Genomic DNA, 21,479 nt, shown 5'->3' on the forward strand with positions numbered 1-21,479 from the left:
TCTTAGGCTGACTAGCTACAACCTCCTGATTGGCTTAGGGCCTCTTTCTACTGTCACCAGTGTATGGAACAAGCAGATCATGACTCTGGTCATCTTCAGCTAAGACAAGTCTGTGGCCACCTGTCACAGGTATGTTGTTCCTGGAGTTGAAAGACTAAGGCTGCAATTCTCCAGTGATAGCCACCTCTGCCCCTCCTTCTAAAGAGGAGGATATCTGTTCCAGCATTTTCAGCTGTGAGCACTTGCCTAGTATGCATACGCAAGGCACCAGGTTTGATTCCCACACCTGCAGGTAAAGCTTTGCTCTTTGATGACTTGTCATTCCCCATCCTGTTTTATATGGGACGAAGCTTTGGCTTTAATGTGAGTAATGCGGGTTTTCCCCTAGGTCACTTCCAGGGAACCTGACTTCTGAGCCTCTGACTACATAGGCAGGTGGTACTTGTGTTCACTTCCAGCTTCTCACAGGACTTCTCTGGACCTGAGATAAAACTGCCAGCCAATGGCTGCAGTTCTAATCGAACATTCTGGATCTACTCCCCCACCATCCAGATCATAGCTATGAACCCCAATATAACAGGAACTACTACTTCTCAGGCCATTGCAGCCTGAGGTTTAAACTAAGATTCCTAAGAGTTGCCAAGCAAATGCTATTCCATTCATGCCAGTGATATATCTTGGTTACACCTCTAAGCAAGGCTCCTATCACAGAGTTGAAGGGATTTTATCATATAGGCCAGGACGTGAAGAATGACCTAGGATTTGTGCATTCCAGCTGCTCATCCACTACAGTCTGAGAACAAGTCCAGACGCTCCTCATAAGGGAGCACCAAACACTCTTGAATCAGTTCTAGGGATTACTGGCATGGCTCAGTTAGCTGTATGTCCTGTTCTCTTGGCTGTGGTGGCATCTGCTAGCCCCCACCTTTCCAGTTTTGCACTTTCTGGTGATAATCCCTATTGCTTTTTTTTTTTTTGGTTTTTCCAGGTAGGGTCTCACTCTAGCCCAGTCTGACCTGGAATTCACTATGGTGTCTCAGGGTGACTTTGAATTCACAGTGATCCTCCTACCTCTGCCTCCCAAGTGCTGGGATTAAAGGCGTGCGCCACCACGACCGGCCCTATTGCTCTTGATAGTGAAGAAAGCGCCAGTGCTACTCAAAGACACAGCCTTCTGCTAGGTGTGTATGGTGTAGGTATGGATGACCACCCAGAACTGCATGGTGGAGGATTTTTATCCTCTCAAAGACTACCAGTACTGTTTTTGCCCTGGATTTTTGAGGTCTTGCCAACTCCTGCTATTGTAATCCATTCCCTCCAGGCTTCTAACAGGTGTCAACAGGAGACTGGGCTAGTGGGCCAAGTTAGACATACTGCCTCATGATCCCATCTCTCCTCCTTGAATCCCTTAATAGTAACCCTCATTCTGAGAATAAGCTTCCTCCTCTTCAGTGGCATCCCTAAACCATCTCTGCAGAAGCCTCCCAGCCTGCATTTCCCCACAGGTGTTGACAGAGCAAGGTGGACCAAATTATCTTAGCTTTCAAAATGCACTCACCCTGATTTCCATGTGTGTGCAGCCTGCCTAGAATATTCAATCCCTCTTCCCTTTTCTCTCCCCTGAATCATTACAGTCACTCAGCCTGTCGCCTCCTCTAGGAAGCCCTGATATGTCTTGCCTCCTCTTCCCTCCCGGCTGAGCTGGGTGCTAAGCATTTACATTTCAGCATACTTCTCTTACAGTTACACTGTTGGTGGTAGACTTGCTGCTGTAGGCCAGTGGTTCCAAAGCTTTTATAAAAGGCAATATTATCTTTTTGTAACTATATATTTTAGTAAGTGTACAAAAGTAGGGGTTTCATTATGATATTTTCATATATATCTATATGTATATATATATATATATATCATTATATTTTGCTTATATTTAACCCCATTAGCTTCTTTTGTCCCCTCCCACTGATCCTCTTCCTCCCTCAAGTAGTCTCTTTTCTGTATTTGTGATATACATACATACATATGTGTGTGTGTGTGTGTGTGTGTGTGTGTGTGTGTGTGTGTGTATGTGTATAGTCAAATCCAGATTTCTCATAGGAGAGACAATCTGGTATTTGTCTCTCCCCAACTGCCCTCTCATTCCCCCACTTTTCTTCCTTTAAAGTTCTTCTTTCCTCTACATAGTCTCCTACTTTTTTATCATATGTGTGTGTGTATGTGTGTGTCTGTAGACATCAAATAGATGATAGGTAGGTAGGTAGATACAGACTTTGCCTACAAGAGAAAGTATAGCCTATTTGACATTCTGAGCCTGGCTTGTTTCACTTTGTGTGATGATCTCCACTTTCCACTCTCTCCCTGCAAATGACATCATTTCATTCTCCTCTATACCCAAATAAAATTCCATTGTATGTATGTTCCACATTTTATCTAGTCACCTGTTGCTGTACCTTGGTTATTGTGAACAGTGCTGCCGAGAACATGAATGTGTTTGTATCTCTGTGGTTTCCAAACCTTTTTGATCTTAAATTCCACTCAGAAAATTCATATTTTAATGTTTTTATTTATAAATCATATACATAAAGAACTTTTCTTAAAGAGCCTTATCTCTCTTTTTAATTTTTAATATTTATTTATTTATTTATTTGAGAGAGAGAGAGAGACAGAGAGGATCAGCATGCTAGGGCCTCCAGCCACTGCAAACAAACTCCAGATGCATGCATCACCTTGTGCATCTGGCTTACATGGGTCCTGGGGAATCAAACCTGGGTCCTTTGGCTTTGCAGGCAAGTGTCTTCACTGGTAAGCCATCCCTTTGACCCTAAAGTACCTTTTACAATGTAATATGGTCTGGGGAGATGGCTCAGTGATTAAAGGGGCTTCTTTGCAAAGCCCGACAGCCTGGAGTTAAATCCCCCAGTACCATGCAAAGCCAGATTCAAAGTGGCACATGCACTTTTAATTCCAATGCCTATAACACAGCTCCAGGGCCACCTAGTCTGATGTTCATTTGCAGTGGCAAGAGAAGCTACCTCAAAGAAGGTAGAGCACAGACACCTCAAAGTTGTCCTCTGACCTCTATACAAGCACTGTGGCACATGTGCCTATGCACACCGATAAATATAACAACTAATCAGACATTTACAAAAGTTGACTTTTTTAACACAGAGGCTAAAGGTATATTATCTTCATTCAAGTTACCTGCTTACCTCCTGGGGTGAAGCCTCTGTCCTTAAAGGCCACTAAACCTGACCCTGCCTCCTTGAGAAAGGAGATTATCTGTTGCTGTGCTGTGCACTGTGCTCAGGAAGTACTGTGTGAAGGTACAGCTCAGCATTGTGAGGAGGCACTGTACTGAGATTGTAGTTTCCAGTGCCCAAGCAACTTCTAACAATTTGTTGCTATTCTGAGCAGTGATTTTCAGACATCACTTAGGTCATAGATTACAACAGATATTCCTTGCCATAATCACAACCCAACCTCCACTGAGACCTCTTCTAAAGTCTGGTGCTAAGTCATTGTGCTGCACTCGTAACAGTCACTCATGAACTGTTCCTCTCACTTGTTTTGCTAGTACTAGCTTCCTAGTCTCTGCTGATGCAGACTAAGCTGTTTGACTGGACACGATAAGCAGTGAGGCGTTCAGCCATGACATGAAATCTGGCACTAGCTGACTGTTAGGCACAGACTAGATACCTTTCGCTTTCACAGAGAGTCAAGTTTATTATAATATTATTTTGTTACATTATTTTCTTAATATTTTATTTTTTATTTGATTGACAGAAAGAGGCAGATGAGAGAGAGAGAGAGAGGGAGGACGCAAGAACAAGCCCTCCAGGGCCTCTAGTCACTGCAACCATTCCAGATGCATGCTCTACCTTGTGCATCTGGCTTATATGGGTACCTGGGAATCGAATGTGAGTCCTTAGGCTTTTGATGCAAGCACCTCAACTGCTGAGCTATCTCTACAGCTTATATATATTGTTTTAAGTAGCAATCACCATTATGCATTGAGTGTCTCCTATTGTTAGGCATTGGCCCATGGTATTGGATGCTTTAATGTAGAGTGAATTTTTTAATTTAAAAAATTATTTGATTTTATTTACCTGAGAGAGAAAGAGACAGACAGACAGATAGAATGGGTACACCAGGGCCTTCAGCTGCTGCAAACAAACTCCAGATGCATCTGTCACCTTGTGCATGCATATGGCTTACATGCATCCTGGGGAATCAAACCTTGGTCCTTTGGCTTTGCAGGCAAGTTCCTTAACCACTAAGCCATCCCTCTAGCCCTAGAGTGGCTTTTTAACCCTATGAGGAAGAAAAATGAAATTATGCCCAAACTATAGATAAGAAACAAACAAAAAATGACTGAGAATTAAAAATAACTTGCTGAGGTTCTTCAAGCTATTAAGTGTGGGAACTAGGATTTGAACTCAGGTCAGTTTGACTCCAGAGCCTAGTTCTGAACTTAATATCCATATTTGACCTTACAGATTGTAGAATATGGTCATTCTTTCCCCTTGAATCTGGAGAGAAGTTGGGTTCATTGCATAGAAAGGATCATGCTCATGTATATTATAGATACTCATTCATTTATCCTAAAGTAGAGGGGCAGAAGTATACTACCTTGCAAAGTGTACTTAAGTGGCACAACAAAAGCCCAGGGTAGGGAATTAATGATGGGGAATTGTGACCCATCAGAGCTGAGGCTCTTGTCTTGTCTCTTTCCTTTCTTTTCTGGGAGATTCTTTTTCTTGCTGTTTCCAAACTTGTTTTCAGGTTTCATACTGCTCTTATTTGGATCTTAAATGTTCACGTGTTAAAGGCTTAATCTCCAACCTCTGGTATAATTGGGTGATGGTAGAACCTTATGGGTGGGAGTCTTATGGAAGTGAGGTCATAGGTGTCCTTGAATCAGATACTGGGACCCATCCTCTCTGCTTCCTCTCTCTCTGCTTTCTGACTGCCATGAGGAGTTAAGCTCATATATGATAGGCTGCCTCACCACAGTTCCCAGACACCCAGGTCAACCAAGCACAGACAGGAATACCTAAAACTAAGCTTAAAGTAATACTGCCTCTTTGTAAATTATCTGAGGCATTTTGCTATAGTAGTAGGAAGCTACCACAAATACTTTATTCTAAACTAAACTTTATAGAATGAAAGACTTTTATTTATTTATTAATTTATTTATTTGAGATAGAGAGGGGGAGAGGGAGAAGGGTACACCAGAGTCTCTAACCAATGAAAACAAACTCCAGATGTATGCACCACTGTGTGTATCTGGCTTACATGGGACCTGGAAAATCAAACCTGGGTCCTTAGCCTTTGCAGTCATGCACTTAACCACTAAGCCATCTCTCCAACCCAAAAGCAAAACTTTTAAAAGATACCATTAATTTTGGTTTTTAGCCAGTTCTTAGCTGAACCTTCACTTTGTGACTTCCTACTTTAGTTTGGGGGTACAATGGAAAATATGAGTATTACTCATCAAAGATAAAAGTAAATTTTATATTTGTCATTGCCTCTTGCCCTGTAATCATTTGATTTTTTGCTACACTCATAATTTCTGCTGCAGTTTTAGTTGCAGAGGCATAGAACAAACAACTCCACTAAATGCCACCTCAGAAGGCTCTGCAACTTGATTCTCTCTTTCCAGAGGCAACTCTTGGAGAAAGCAGACTTAAATTCCAGCAATTTCTTCAGGAAGGACTATTCCTCCTGGTTTTATAACTAAACTCACCTTGGTATCATTTTTATCCTATGTGTGTTTGCCAAGTAATGTTTTCTTCATTGTTCTGCTATTGTCTTAAGCATTTAATGGCTTATCTTAGAGACCTCAGCCTTCAAGAAGTTTGACTTCTGTGACAAATTATAGTGCCTATTTTTTTTTCCTCCAGGCATAACATGATGCCATCTTTGAGTAGAGAGTGCCTTGGCCCAGTAGCCATGCCAACTCTATTGCAGAAAAATATAGTGATAGCCATGTCCATGGTAATGGAACTATTGATACTCTCCTGTAAATGGAGAAGGGTAGTGCCATGATGCCCTCACCTGTGAATCCAGCTATTATTCCCTTCTGCCCCTCCCCCACCCCAACTAGAAGGTTAGCTGAAAGGAAACCCCATGAGACCACTTCCATGTTGTCACCACCCATGATTGTGTGGAACTTTGTGGGATGCAGCTGCTTTGAGTCATCCATGCTTCTATAAGTAACCCTTCACCCATGCTCTGTAAGTAACCCCAGTCAACTCATTGGTTGACCAACTTGGATTTTGATGCAATCATTACTTCGTAGCCCATGCTCTATCTGGGATGAATAGATGTGTGTTCACATTTCCCTGGGGGAAGATACAATCAAAACAAATAAAGAGGCAGATAGGGCAAGTAATGAAATAAGAAGTATGGGAGTAGGTATGTATGTGTGGTATGAATGGTGCAAATCAGTGGGAACACTTTTCTTAAACACTGAATTTATTACTTTTCTTGTTTCTCTAACAAAAATAAAGGAAGAAAGATTTATTTTGGCTCATGTTCTTAGGTTGTAGTCCAACATGGCAAGGAAGTCAGGGCAAAGTAGCTCATTCTTGGTGGTGGGAGCATGTGGCAGAAACTGTTTACATAATGGGATCAGGAAGCAGAATGAGACAGCAAGTGGACAGGAATAAATGCCCTCATACCCCCTTAAGAACCCACCATTTCAGTAATTTACTTCCACCTTCTAAAACCTCTAGAACCCTCTAAAATAGCACCACCACTTTGGGGCTAAGCATTCAAAATATGAGCTGGTGGGGGACTTTTCAGGGTCAAACCATAACCCACTGGAAGACAAACTGATCTTGCATGCAGCCCACATTTGGTCCATGAACTCAACAGTTTGCAACTTTTCTTTGTTTTTCCTCCCATGACACAGAGCAAAACTTGGATCTTTCTTATTGCCTCAATAGCCTATGGGTATGCAGATTAATTATTTCTCAAGTTCTCAATACCATGAGGTTAGATGTAATCTAATTTCTGGTGCAAGCCATTCAAAAAGAGCCCTCTGCCTCTTAAAACTAGATCTCCAAGGTAGATATAGATCAGAGCTGCTTATGCACTGGCCATGTCAGAGGGAAAATATAGGCAGGAAGTATGATCTTCCAAGATCTAACACTGCTTGGTTTTCAGTAACTTTCCATATTTCCCAGTGGTAGATCAGAGTCATGAGAAAATTTCCATTTTTACCTAAAACGAGTGCTATAAAAATAATGTTTACTGATGCCACAGTAATCTCTATACTTTAAAAAATTAATAAAACTTTTTCGGGCTGGAGAGATGGCTTAGCGGTTAAGCACTTGCCTGTGAAGCCTAAAGACCCCGGTTCGAGGCTCGGTTCCCCAGGTCCCACGTTAGCCAGATGCACAAGGGGGCGCATGCGTCTGGAGTTCATTTGCAGTGGCTGGAAGCCCTGGCGCGCCCATTCTCTCTCTCTCCCTCTATCTTTCTGTCTTTCTCCCTATGTCTGTCGCTCTCAAATAAATAAATAAAAAATGAACAACAAAAAAAAATTTTTTAAAAAATTAATAAAACTTTTCAATTGGAAGGTCTGGACTCTGCAGACTTTGAATATCTCCAATCCTGGATCGATAGTTCAAAGTCACATGACATTGAAGGTATGTGACTTCTCTTTAAATTTTAAGTTACAGTGAATCTCTGATGTCAGATGTTATGCTTCCAGTTTCTTCCCCCTTGCTCTTTTCTTCCCCACTATCCTCATCCTCATTCCCTTCCCCAGTATTTTGCAACCAACTCTCCTTCTTCCTTATCCACAACACTTCTGTTCTAGGATGTCTTTTCAGGGTCGCTTCTTAATAGGATCAGGGCACAGAAAGTGGTTGGTATTGTGTTGCACTGGAGGAAAACTTTTGAGAAAGAAACAGGGAAAAGGAAATTGGGAAAGAAAACCAAAGAAGGACAGAAACAAAGTTTGGTTGGATCTTTCCTGCCTCCTCCCTAGTGTGCACAGTCCTGCAGTAGAAGTTTCACACACAGTTCAATCTCTCCTCTCTCTGAACCACAATCAAGTTTGTAGCTTAGCTTTCTTATGCTGCACCCTAGTCCAAATGACCAACCAAAGGACAACTTTCCCAGGAAAGTTCAGCACTGAAAAGAACTAGGTCTGAACACAAGCCCCATTGCGTACAAGCCACTGACCTTGGCAAGTCACTCGGTGTTTCTGTGATCTCCTTATCCACAAACTGGATATTAGCAGTACAACTCCTACTCAGCTCCCAGGCATGAAATAAGATGCTGCTGTGAGAACACTGGAAACTAGACAACACTAGACAAAGATGAGGCCTTGTGATTATCTCTCTGAACTGAGAGCCACAAATTGTACAGCATCTCTTCAAGCCAGGTTATTCCAGGTTTCTTGAAAGAGAGTGAATGTCACAGTCTGCTATAGCAGGGAGGCAGAATGTTCAGAGTGTGGAAGAAAGTTGGCATCTAAACTAGCTCAGGAGTGTGACTTATTTTTTATTTTATTTTTAAATAATTAATTTATTTGAGTGAAAGAGAGAGAGAGAATGGGCACGCCAGGGCCTCTAGCCACTGTGAATGAATACATGTGCCACCTTGTGCATCTGGCTTATGTGGGTATGGGGAATTGAACCTGGGTCTCTAGGATTCTCAGGCAAGCTCCTTAACCACTATGCCATCTCTCTAACCCTGGGAGTATAGATTCTTACCCTGAGATGAGCCATTTGAGTGGGCCCTTGTGAGTGATGTAGACACAGCCAAGCACTCATTGTTCTGGGAGAAGTATGCAGGAGTTGTGTGGTTTGCTTACTTTTCTTTTGTTTGACTAGAGCTTATGGCTTTAACACACCAGCCAGATGGAATCTTGCTACCAAAATGATTAGTTTAGAGGTGGGCACATGGCTGGAAGTTTGGGTCAAAGTTCAGCTGACAGCTTTTGTTCAGGTGTGGTCTGGAGAGGAGACTGCTCTCATTTGCACGAGGAAGCAGAAAGCCCAGTGAACGCTAGCATTCACCTTCAGCCCTGCAGGTCTTCTGCCTGAGGGCAAAGCTGGTTTTCCATAATGCAGGGTTTAGATAACATAGAGAAACTGAATGAAGCTCTAAAATACTGCCCAGAATCCACCATCAGCCTTTGCAACTACCAGTGCCTTTTCTTACTGGATAAACCAGGTTACATTGGGCTTCAAAGTTCTAGATTCTGAAGGAACTTGTTGTAATTAGTATAGAACATACAGGTGTAGGAGGAAAGGGTTTGGGTATGTTCAGTGCTCAGCAAGTGTGCATGTGTATGAAAAAAGGTTTGGGGTGTGTTCAGTGTTTAGACATCTTGCTGAAAAGAGGCTGCTCAAGTCTTTGTATCGTTTATAGCTGATGGGTGGGCAAGGACATCAGCAACAAGGTCTGCCATCTTCATAGGTGAAGGAAGGGTATCCAGGGCTCTAAAATGAGAGAAAGCAGTGATACTAAGTGGCTGGATATGAGTGTGGTCCACAAATTTAACCATGTTGAGTCCTGTTGGATGCACCAAACCATTCTCCAAAGAGGATGGACCATGTTAGGTACCCAGCATCAGAGCCTTCTGCCTTCTCTTTGCTCAAAGCCTAATATGTAAGGGGTCTGGTTTTACCAGAGCAGGACAGCTGACAAGCAGTGAATGCAAAAGTTGCTGCTAGGGTTGGAGAGATGGCTTAATGGATAAAAGCACTTGCTGTGCATCTCTGAGTACCTGAGTTTGGATCACCCAACCCCATGTAAAAGCCAGAAGCTCTAGTGGGCTTATGTAATCCCAGCATGCCTAGGGCAAGAAGGGAGGCAGAGACAGAATTTTTATTTGAAGGTGAGAGAGGGAGAGAGCAAGCTGGTATATATTTAATTGACATAATATTCTCATTTAAATATATATTCCTAAAATTTAACACATCGAGAACAAAAAGCATTCAGTACATGTTCCTTCAGCCAGCATCTCGCCAACTCCCATGCTCCTTCTCAGGTGGTGCTTCAGCCTGGGAGCGGAGCTGGCAGCCTCGGGGGAAAATGTTGTGGAGTTACCAGTGCCAGTGTCATTGGCTTGCTCCCGCGTAGGTTTGTCACATATGCAAGAGTTATGGTGTTAATAGCAGTCACTGACATCTGCCAGCCCTTGAGAACTGAAGGCCAAACCTCAGGCTTCCGAGCATTTCCCATGGCTTCTTCCATGACCCTGTTCCCACAATGGCACCTTTGGACATCTTCAGTAACACATTTTCATAGACTCACAGACATGTGGCAGTGCCTACCCAAATATCCATCTTCATCTTTCTTCTTAGAAAAAAAAATGTCAAGGAAGACAATGTGTCCAAATTAAACCCAACTTTCCCAGCCTTCCATGCCAAAAGGATTATGATTAAAATGCATGTAGAATGTATATGTATATGAAAACTGGTTGAATGTGGCAGGACCTAATGTCTAAAAGAATCCTGAGAGTATCATGTGGTAGCTGGAACTACAGCAATTCTTTTACGAACACAGGGATGTGGGCTACAGTCTAGGATGATGCCATGTAAGTCTGGACTGCCTGCCTCTGGAATTGTCACTCTGTGGAAGAAAAATGAGCTCCTGTTTACTTAAACTGCTGTCTCTCAGGTTTCTATTTCTCATAGTTGAATGCAATTCTGGTATTCAAAGTATTCATTCAGCATAATCCTCCATTTGATGTGCTCAACATTTTGAAAGTTTCTTTGGATGGAATCCTATATAATAGACACGTGTACAGCTTATTCAGATCACCTGACCTGGATCATGGGTAACTCATCTTCAAGACTCAGCCAAGCTGAACCAGGGGCTGGGTGGTAGGATGAGGCCTTCTAGTCTACTGTTGCATCACTGACTCCACAGGGGGAGGTCAGGAGTCATCATAACTAAATTCCCCACCTATTGTCATTGGAGGAGGAGGAATCCATCACAGTATGTTTGAACAACTAGGAGACCTTCTCTTGCCTTTTACTCTATAGTGAGTCTTGCAGGCTTACCTACTGAGTTCATCAAGCCCTAGAATTTAAATGTCAGTTTTCAGCAGGTGTAAAGCCTCCTGTCATCAGCCCATGGATGCTTTGTTCCTCTCCTTCCTCTCTCCACCTGGCTTTACCAGGTGTGGCCCAGCTCCCTGCGTAGGCTATCAGCATTGCCAGTGCAAATACCACAGCCCCGAGAAGAGCAAGAAAAATGCCTCCTGTGGCAGGCCTCCTTCACACACCAGCACTGCCCCTCACTCCATATCCCACAAGTCATTTCATTGCTAAAACATCCTTATTTACCAGTAAAAAAAGTACATCGGTTGCATACTAAAACTATGTAAACTATAACCTCTATGATAACTAATAATTATTGCCAGCTTGACAGGATCGAGAATCAACTAGACAAGCAGACAAATCTCTGGGCATGTCTGTGAGAGGGTCTCTATATTGGGTTAATTAAGATGAGAAGAGCTGCCATAACTGTAGGCTCTAACATCCCATTGGCTGGAGTCCCAGACTGATTAAAAAGGAGAAAGGACACAGGCCTGGTGGTGCATACCTTTAATCCTAGCATTTGGGAAGCTGAGATAGGAGGATTGCTATGAGTTCGAGGCCACCCTGAGACTACATAGTGAATTCCAGGTCAGCCTGGGCTTGAGCAAGACCCTACCTCGAAAAATAAACAAACAAACAAAAACAGAGAGAGAGAAAGAAGCTGAGCATCAGTGCTCAGTGTCAGCTTCCTGAAGGCAGTGTAATGGGATCAGCTGCCTCACGTGCCTACTACCTGCTTCCCCACCACGCCCTGCTGTACTGTGAGCAAGAATAAGCCCTTCCTTCCTGAAGTTGCTCTTACGAGATATTTTGTCACAGCAATGAGAAAAGTGACCAGTATAATCTCCCAAAGGCAATGTATTGACAGAGCTAAAGGAAACATAATTAAGGCAGGGAAAAAGATGAGAATAAAGGAGTTCAAACTTAAGTTTATCTGATCTACCTACTCACCAGATAAGTGAGCCTGTGCCCAAAAGAATATTTTCTGTTCTGTGCCAATTACTAATTATCTGCTTTATGTCTCTTAACATTATCATCATTTCCATAATGGGGTAGCTTAAATCTTTTCATTCTCAAGTGGTTTCTGACGTCGAGCCAGAGCCAGCTGGTCACATGACACTGAACTCTGTGAGCAGCCTTAGTGGTTCAAAGACTTCAGTGAGAGCCAAGGCAGCTACACAGGTACATGCTAGAAGTGCTGTTGAGGCATGAGGTACGTGTCTCTGCTCTAGCTCCTCTGAGCTCCTCCCTGTGATCTCAGCAAGACAAGAATTCTCACACTTATATCCTTGCTATTGTCAATATGTTTCCCTGGCAGTGGCCCCCCCCCCAGGAATGTGGGAACACTTATAGGTAGGGTCCCTATACTATCACAATGCCACTCTGCTCTAATACCTGCCCTGCTGCTACCCAAGGTCACCTGACTTCCCCCACCCTGGGAACACTGCAAGAGGCTGCCCTGGAGCTGTTATCTCCTCAGACAAGCTTGAGTGACCTCTTCTCTCTGGATCTGATGCTGAAGCGCTCAATGGTTCAGGTAACTTAGTGACACTGGCCAGCCGGGAGCCTTCTTTCCCACTGATTCGATAACAACAGCAGCTACTTAGCATTTGAATAACCCAATCCTTCTAAACCAGGGGCGTCTGGCCCTTTGGCTTCTCTAGACAACATTGAAGTACTAAATCTTAGTGCATTTATCAGTAAAATAGGAATGCATAATGGGATCTTTACATTGGAGTCTTTGACATTGCCACAACCGCAGTATCCATTTCCCCCTTACTACAGGAGGGATGTGGCTTAGTGCTGGGGCACACAGTCCCTCCTGCCATATTGCCAAGGACCAAGCCCTGTCTGTCTCTAAATTCCCATAAAATCTGCCCTGTGGCTTCCACACTTATAACATTGGAACAATAACAAGTCTACTTGAAAGGTCTCCTAATAGAGATTAGAAGCTACTTATTATTATTTATTTCCATTTTACAGAGAAGTGAACTGAGTTTGTGGGAATTCAATGGATTGATGTCATAAAAACATGACTTTGAGCCTGGGAGTGTTTCCCTCTCTTTCCTTTGCTCTGAGAAGTCCTGGTCTTCATGAGTCACTTGTCATCACCTATTATGGTTTGTATTTTAAATGTCCCCCGAAGTCCATGCATTGAAATCTTGGGCACCAGTGTAGTGTTCTTGGGAGTGATGGAAATATTAGGAAGTAGGGTCTGATAGAAGGAAGTTAGGTATTGGAAGATACTCTGGAAAGAGATATTAGAAACCCAGTATTGTGTTATTTCTTTCCCCCCTCTCTTTCTTCCTCTCTTTCTCTCTTCCAGTCTTCCTTCCTCCCTTTCCACAGGCCCAAAGAAATATGGCTAAGTGACTAAGTGACCATGGACCTCAACCTCTGAAACCACTGGTAAGTAGTAAGTTAGATATTAGCTTGAAGGCAGTTAAAGGTGGATCCCTCCCTCATAACCAGCTTTGAGTCCCACCTCCTGTGTCTCTGATAGCATACTGCTTTTAAGAAAGGGGAAAGTATCACAATTGCCCCTCAAGATTTAAAATAATATACGAAAGGGAGGAAAGTAGAGCTTGCAGGGTTTTGGTGAAGCCCATTACAGGAAAATTGTTTCCCCTGGTAAAGCATGTCGGTTTTATATGCTTGTTTCTTTTTCTTTTTTTTTTTTTTTTCTTGGGGCTGGGGAGATGGCTCAGTTAATGAAGTGCTTACCTTGCAAGCAGTAGGACTTGAGTTTGATCCCCAGAACCCATGTTAAAATGCTGAAGGTGGTAGTACACACCTGTAATCCACACTGAGGAGTCAGAGACAGGTGACCCCTGGGCCCGCTGGCCAGCCAGTATAGCCTAACCAATGAGCTCCAGTTGAATGATGGACCCTGTGTGAAAGGAGGTGCATGGCTTTCCAAAGAATGGCATTTGAGGTTGTCCTCTGGCCTTTACATGTACACATGTCATGCACACCTGTATACTTATGTGTACCCACACATGAATATACATACAAACATGCCCTCACAAATGCATACATTTTTTAACAAGTTACTTTTAATCTACTCTGTTATATGATTTTGGTCAAAAGAATGAAATCTGAATTGCACCTCTGACCCTAGGTCATAGCCTTCTAAACTGCCACAAAGAGTACCATATTACTATGTAGGAGAGGTTTTCTGGTAAAGAACAAAGGTGTACCATTGCCCCCCCCCCTCCCCAAGAGTGAATTCAACTGGGCCTGCCAGTCAGCAGGACAGGAAAATGCTCCATGCAGGAAAGTTGTTTTTTTCTGACATGTCAGAAAGTAATAACCAGTCTATCATGTAGGTTAGAACAGTGATTGCTGTGGCCATTGTCCACATTGACTCTGGTTACTCTGTAACAAACTCTGTCTATATTCTACAGTACACTCTCTGAGTCTTGCTTGAATTCATTCAGTAGGGACCACAAAGACTGGGAACCAACGGGAGACCTGACAGAGCAAGACCCTGGTAACACCATGACCTTAAATGACCTTTTTTCCTTTCAAGTTGATTTTCTTAGGCATTTTGTCACAGCAGTACATGCTGACTGACAATGCCCATCTTTCCTGTGATGGTTAATCTCAGTTTTTTAAAAGGTTTTATTTATTCATTAGAGAGGGGGGGGGAAGGGAATGGGTGTGCTGGGGCATCCAGCCACTGCAAATGAACTCTAGACACGTGTGCCCCCTTGTTCATCTGGCTAACATGGGTCCTGGGGAATTGAGTCCAGGTCCTTTGGCTTTGCAGGCAAGCACCTTAACCACTAGGCAATCCCTCCAGCCCTAATCTCAGTTTTAATTTTGACAGGATGTAGGGTTACCATGAAAACAAATATCTGAGCATGTTGTAAGGGATTTTCTAGATTAGGTTAATTGAGCAGGGAGACCCATTCTAAATGTGATGGGCCTGGAGTCCCAGGCTGCTGGAAGAGGAAGAAGCAAGGTGGTACCATCCTCAATCACATCACTCTGCTTTCTGACTGTAGATAGAATGTGACCAGCTGCTTCATGTTCCTATGGAAGTGCCTTCCCCCTTCCTTAAGTTGCTTCTTGTTAAGTATTTGGTCCAAGCAATGATAAAATATACTTCCAAAATCCATGGCAGGCTTCACAAGGTGTTTCTGCTACAGCCTTCAACATAAACTACACTGACCCTAACTCCTCATCCTCTCCTAGAGGGTGCCTAACTTCCCTCCACCATGAAAGTCCTGCACTTTCCAGGATCCACAGGGGTCAAGTTATTCCCAGGATCCTTGTGCTTCAGAAGTGAGAGAGAGAGAGAGAGAGGGAGAGGGAGAGGGAGAGAGAAATATTGAGAGAGAGAAAGGCCCTGCTGAGAGCTATACCTCCAGGCTGGGAGAGACCCTGGTGGGACCCAGGATTCTGGGTGATCCATTCCAGTTTGCAGAGTGGTGCAGTTGTCTTCCTTTCTTTAGCTGTTCACTCTTAAGAATCAGTTCTTACCACCTTCTCAGCAGCCCTGCTTGAAGCTTTCCAGCTCACAGAACTGAAATCTTTTCTGACCTGTCTTCTTGGAAGATTCTTCTGAATGCACTAATTCAGGACATGGAATTAGTGTCTAGCTTTTTTGTTTTTCTTTTCTTATCTCACCATCTCTTCCCCCCACCCCTTTTTAAGGCAGGGTCTCACTCCAGCCCAAGATGACCTGAAACTTATTCTGTAACCCAGGTTGGCTTTGAATTTGAACAATAATTCTCCCATCTGAGCCTCTTCTGGGAGTGTAGCCATGAGCCCCTACAGCTGGCCTAGTATCTAGTTTTTAAAATAATGACCTTGGTGCCTTTTCCTCTCAGCTTCTATATGACCTTCAAGTCTGGCTGCTCTGGGGCATACATTAGCAGCTCTTACACCAAGCAACTAATTGCTTATGTAAGGAAATGTGATTTATCTACTTTCTCCAGAAGTTCAATGAACACATACAAAGTGCCACACAGATTTAGTATGGTTTCTTTCTCTTGTCTCAAACAGCTGGATGTGGAAATTTATTTTCTATCCAGAGATAGCAAGTATGCAGTGAAAAGACCCTCTTCTAATGATGACCACTTTCTTTCCAATTTACCTCTTCCCAGTGGCAATCACTTTTACAGGGTAAGGGTCCTTTGTAAGAAATGCTTGAGACCAGAAGTGTTTTACATTTTGTTATATTGGAAATAGGACATAAATTCAAACACAAAATATATTTAGGTTTTATTCCATATGTATATTCAATATACACATATATACATTAACCTGGAGGTAATTGTGTATTTTATTTATATATATAAATAAATAAAAATAAAATATTTTAATATATATTTAAAAACAAAATATTTTATTTTTAAATATATATTTTAGTTTTTTTTTATTTTTTTTATTTTTATTTGAGAGTGACAGACACAGAGAGAAAGACAGATAGAGGGAGAGAGAGAATGGGTGCACCAGGGCTTCCAGCCTCTGCAAACGAACTCCAGACGTGTGCGCCCCCTTGTGCATCTGGCTAACGTGGGACCTGGGGAACTGAGCCTCGAACCGGGGTCCTTAGGCTTCACAGGCAAGCGCTTAACCGCTAAGCCATCTCTCCAGCCCTAAATATATATTTTAAAAAATTTATTTATTTATTTGAGAGAGAGAGAATGGGGACACCAAGACCTTTCTTTATTCACTACAAACTCAAGACACATGTGCCACTTTGTACATCTGGCTTTATGTGGGTACTGGGGAATTGAACCTGGATCCTTTGGCTTTGTGGCAAGTACCTTAATCAACAAGCCATCTCTTTAGCCCCTGTATTTTTAATACACCCCAAATTTATACTTACTAGTCACATGAGGACAGGTGAGGTATTTTTTGTCTGTGATAGTGTGTCAACAATTGGAAACTTGTGAAATTTAGATTTTCTGATTAAGGATATTCAACCTATGCAATTTAAATTTTTTTTTCCTTTTGGAAATATGTACACTTGTATGTGTATCCCTTATGATCACAGAGTATCATAATATTCTCATTGTCTTGGAGTTTGACTTTTTTCAAATGATACATCTTAACACCTTTATATTTGCAAATATAGACATGGTCTTTATCATTTGGGGGCATATGTGTATGAACATAGCACTGTAGTGTTGTGTATATGTGCTGTGTATATGTATAGTGTATGCAGATACGTATAAGTTTGCATGTGGAGACCAGAGTAGGAGGGCAGGTGTCCTCTGCCACTCTTCTGTATTGTTTCCTTGAGAAGGAGTTTCTCACTGAATCCAGAGCTGTGATTTTTTTTTTTTTTCATTTAGACTGGCTGACACCAATAATCCAGGACCATCTGCCAGCCTCATGATCCTTAACCATTCAGCATCTAGAGAGGTCATTCTGCTGTATAAGGTCACATACTCACAGAATTCAGGAATTAGGGTAAGGACCTCTTTGGGGCATTATTCTGACCAACATAATACATAGTTGTTGTTTTTTTCAATCTGTTTTCCACTGGTGGACTTTTAGGTTGCCTTTTATTATAAGCAGTATTTCAATGATGACTGTCCTTGTAAATATACCTCAAGACACCCCTAGAAAATAAATTTCAAGTTCAAAGGGCATGTACATTTTAGCATTTGACAGATATTTGTCATGGTAACTAAAAAGAATTCATTTTGTTTGAGGAACTCTGAATTCACAATATCATAAAACCACCCAGAACTTAGTAATTTAATATTCTACTTTTGCCTCCTGTCTTTTTTGGCTCCTTGACTTTAATAAAGTCTCTGACTTTAAGGCAGTGGTTTTAGAAACATGGACTTAATTTATATGGTTAAGCAAACAATACTATTGGGCTTGGAAATAGCTTAGTGGATAAAGCCCTTGTCACTCATGATGAAGTTCAATCTTTAGACTGCATATCAAAAGCTTAAACCTCTGTGGTGGGCTTCTGTGAGTCCAGCATGCTGTAGCTAACATTTACTGCGAGATGAGAGATGGAGACAGAAGGATTTCCTAGAAGTTGTGACATGCACAGCAATTAAAAGCAGTAGAATGAGAATCCAGCGGGAGAAGCCCTGTCTCGAATGAAGTGAGTAGGTGAGGAAAGACTTGAAAGTTCTGATCTCCACAGAGGCATTGCGGCATGTGTACACCTACCCGCACTCATACACAAACATGCACACATGCACGGACACACACACAAATGAATAACTTTTTAAACTCCAATAGTAGAAAGCTGGGAGGGCAGCTTAGTGGGTAAAGTGCTTGCTGCACGAGCGTGAGGCCCTGAGTTTGGATCCCCAGCACCATGTACAACCCAGGTGCGGCAGACATGCCTGCAGCGCCCGCACGGGGGAGGAGAGGCGGAAGGGTTCCGGGGCAAGCTGGCTATCTAGGCTACTATAATTGGTAGGCTCCAGATCCAGTGAGAAATTCTGTCTCTGAAAGTGGAGAGTAATGGGGAAGAAATACAATGTCAGCCTCCACATACACATGCATACATGTGCACCTGAACACACGTTACAAACATGCACACACCACATACTGATGAAGAAATTTAAATAAAACTATGGCTTTTAAAATTTCAATTAATGAAATAATGAGTTTCTCAGTCACATGAGCCACATTTCAAGGGCCCAATAGAATACCGCATGTGGCTGATTGGACAGTATGGCTATAGGACATTCCTTATGGAAGAAAGTTCCATTGGATAGTGTTGTTACAGAGTGATCATTTAATTCATTTAACTTATCTGTGAAATTAGGGACAACTCATGGCCCCTTTTTTCTTTTCTTTTTTTCTTTTTCTTTTTTTTTTTTTTGGAGTTTCAAGGTAGGGTCTCACTCCAGCTCAGGCTAACCTGGAATTCATTATGTGGTCTCAGGGTGGCCTCGAACTCATGGCGATCCTCCTACCTCTTCCTCCCAAGTGCTGGGATTAAAGGTGTGCGCCACTATGCCTGGCTCCCTCATTGCCTATTTAACTAAGTTCCATTTGCTATAGAGAGAATATTTATGTAATTCACATCCTGAAACCTAATCCCTGGTGTAACAGTATTTGGAATTTGGCCTTTGAGAAGAGGTTAGTTCATGGCAGCAGACCTTTATGAATGGTATTAATGACATTCTTTTGTTTTTGGGGGGTGTGTGTGTGTGTGTATGCGCATGTGTGCATGGCTGTGGGCACACATGTACGTATATCCATGCAGAGGCAGAAGTTGATGTTAGATGTTATTTTTGAGACAGAGTCACTGAATTTATAACTCACAGATTAAGCTAGACTAGCTAGCTAGCAAATGTAGGGATCCTCCTATCTTTATCTCCCCAGCATTGGGATTACAGGAATGTGCTGTTACACCCAGCTTTTACATGGGTGCTAGGGATCTAAATTTGGGTCTTCACACTTACATGACAAGTGCTTTCTGCACTGGGACATCTCCCCAGCCCCATAAGCTTCTTAAAGAGATGCCACATGTAGACACACCAAAACATGAAGTTTATGGACAAGGTTGTAGGTCTTTACCAGACATTGAATCTGCTAGCATCTTTGATCTTAGCCTCTAGTAATGTGAACTATCTTTCTTCAATATTCTGTCATAGCAGCCTGAGAAGGCTAAAGGATCATTAATTCAATGAACAGTTATTAACTGCCTATTTTGTTCTAGGCATTGTGTTAGAAATTGCAGATAATACAAAGGTGTTTTGTTTGTGTTTGTGTTTTGGCTTTTTGAGGTAGGGTCTCACTCTAGCCCAGGCTGATCTGGAATTCACTATGTAGTTTAGGAGTGGCCTTGAACTCATGATGATCCTTCTACCTCTGCCTCCTGAGTGCTAGGATTAAAGGTGTGTGCTACCAAGCCTGGCTACAAAGGTAATTTTAAAAATAAATATATATGTGTGTATATATAGAGAAGTTATTTTATCATCTTTAGAAGTAGTCCATTGTCCATTCTGTAATATTATCAAATTATTAAAATGTTAATTGGATTTTTTATTCTTGCATATATATATTTAATTAACAATTTTAATTAACCCTTTCCCTCTCTTTCTTCTTCTCCATCTTCCTATCCCTTTCCCTTCTTTTGCCCACCCCATTCCTCCTTTGATTTTCATATCACTTGTTGGTGACATGGTCAGCCATATCTAAAAAAGTAAAAGCGTATATATCTTACTTAACATTTGTAAATACAGGCAAATCACACTACTCACCTTGGAGACAATTTTTTTTACCAACAAATTTAAATTAATTGATTTGATAAGTACCTAGAAAAGTTTAAGTAAACAATTAAAGCTCAATAAAGTCCTGTCATCTCTGTTTTAAGAAGTTTTCATTAACTAGCTTTAGGTAAGAGCAACTTCCTTTCTATCTTTCTGGAGTCACCCTGTAGGTTGTAATGCATAGCTCTTTTATTATGTGGAAGGTCTCATTCCTTTTTCTCTTGGGAATATTGGGGACATCTTACCTCTATCTTATTTGCTGTGAGGAAGGAGTACTCTGAGCAGCATCCTTGGCTATCTGCTCAGCCAACCTGTTTCCCTCGGAGGTTTCATCTGGCCCCTTTTGATGTCCTTTGCAGTATATTACAATAGTTTCAGAAGGAGAAAAGACTGTATGATACACTTAGCAGATATCCCTGGTGGATAATAGGCCTGACACATCATGGGAAGTATATCCAGTCAAGTCAGTCCCCAAGGTTAAGGTAAAGCCTCAGAAATAAGAGAGCTATTGCCACCATGGTCTAGATGCAGGCTGGCTTTAGCTCCTAATCTTCCTGCCTTCATCACTTGAGCAGATCTGGCAGAACTGGCCTCTCAAGAATCTCTCAGGGTGCTTGAGGATCTCAGGGAATGGGCAAGGGATAATGGACATCACCCCCTCTCCACTTAGTACCCTGGAACTCTCTGACAAAATCAGTGTCTTGGCACAGTTGAGCCTTGGATTTTTTATAGTCCATATGTCAGGAAATTGAGACGTCTGAGGGTCCAACCTATTGGTTTGAGCCTGCCTGCTGGTAGGAGAGTTGTACATTGGGAGCCTCTGCCTATTTCCCTTCTAGCCTGTAAAATAAGTCTAGTTGAAGGATGATATTACAATTATGAGTCCTCTCAGGAGGCCAGGTTTCCTTATCTACCAGGGGTTATTCACGCCAGGCACAAGTGGAAAAGGAGATTAATGTCTTCTTTTTGAGAGTCTGAGGGTTTATCTTGTCCTAGTTCTTTAAGAGGCAGGCTGATGGGGAACAGAAAGGACTCCTGTCCCTTCTGTAGGGAGAGAGACAGAAGGAAATGGGGGGATGCAGGGAGACAAGCCTAAGCCATCCTATCCAGATGTCTCTGGCAAGGCCCTTGCTCCTGTACCAGGGACATCTCCATTCATGCTACATGCCTGCTACTACAGCCAAGGGGCAAGATTTCAAAAGGT

At 42.3% G+C, this 21,479-nt stretch overlaps 1 long non-coding RNA gene across 4 annotated transcripts in view; it reads left to right on the plus strand.

Moving 5' to 3' along the window:
- Positions 1-21,479, plus strand: part of LOC123455321 — a 67,642-nt gene that overhangs the window by 4,096 nt on the left and 42,067 nt on the right. For 2 of the 4 annotated variants that reach the window (XR_006633835.1, XR_006633834.1), the window contains exons 2-5: positions 12,482-12,603; positions 13,050-13,186; positions 13,393-13,475; positions 17,378-17,495. This is a non-coding gene — a long non-coding RNA (uncharacterized LOC123455321). The remainder of the gene's footprint in view (positions 1-12,481; positions 12,604-13,049; positions 13,187-13,392; positions 13,476-17,377; positions 17,496-21,479) is intronic. The other 2 variants (XR_006633836.1, XR_006633837.1) reach the window with 1 other exon arrangement.

Source organism: Jaculus jaculus, chromosome 16 (assembly GCF_020740685.1).
Source record: "Jaculus jaculus isolate mJacJac1 chromosome 16, mJacJac1.mat.Y.cur, whole genome shotgun sequence".
NCBI classification, from domain to species: domain Eukaryota; kingdom Metazoa; phylum Chordata; class Mammalia; order Rodentia; family Dipodidae; genus Jaculus; species Jaculus jaculus.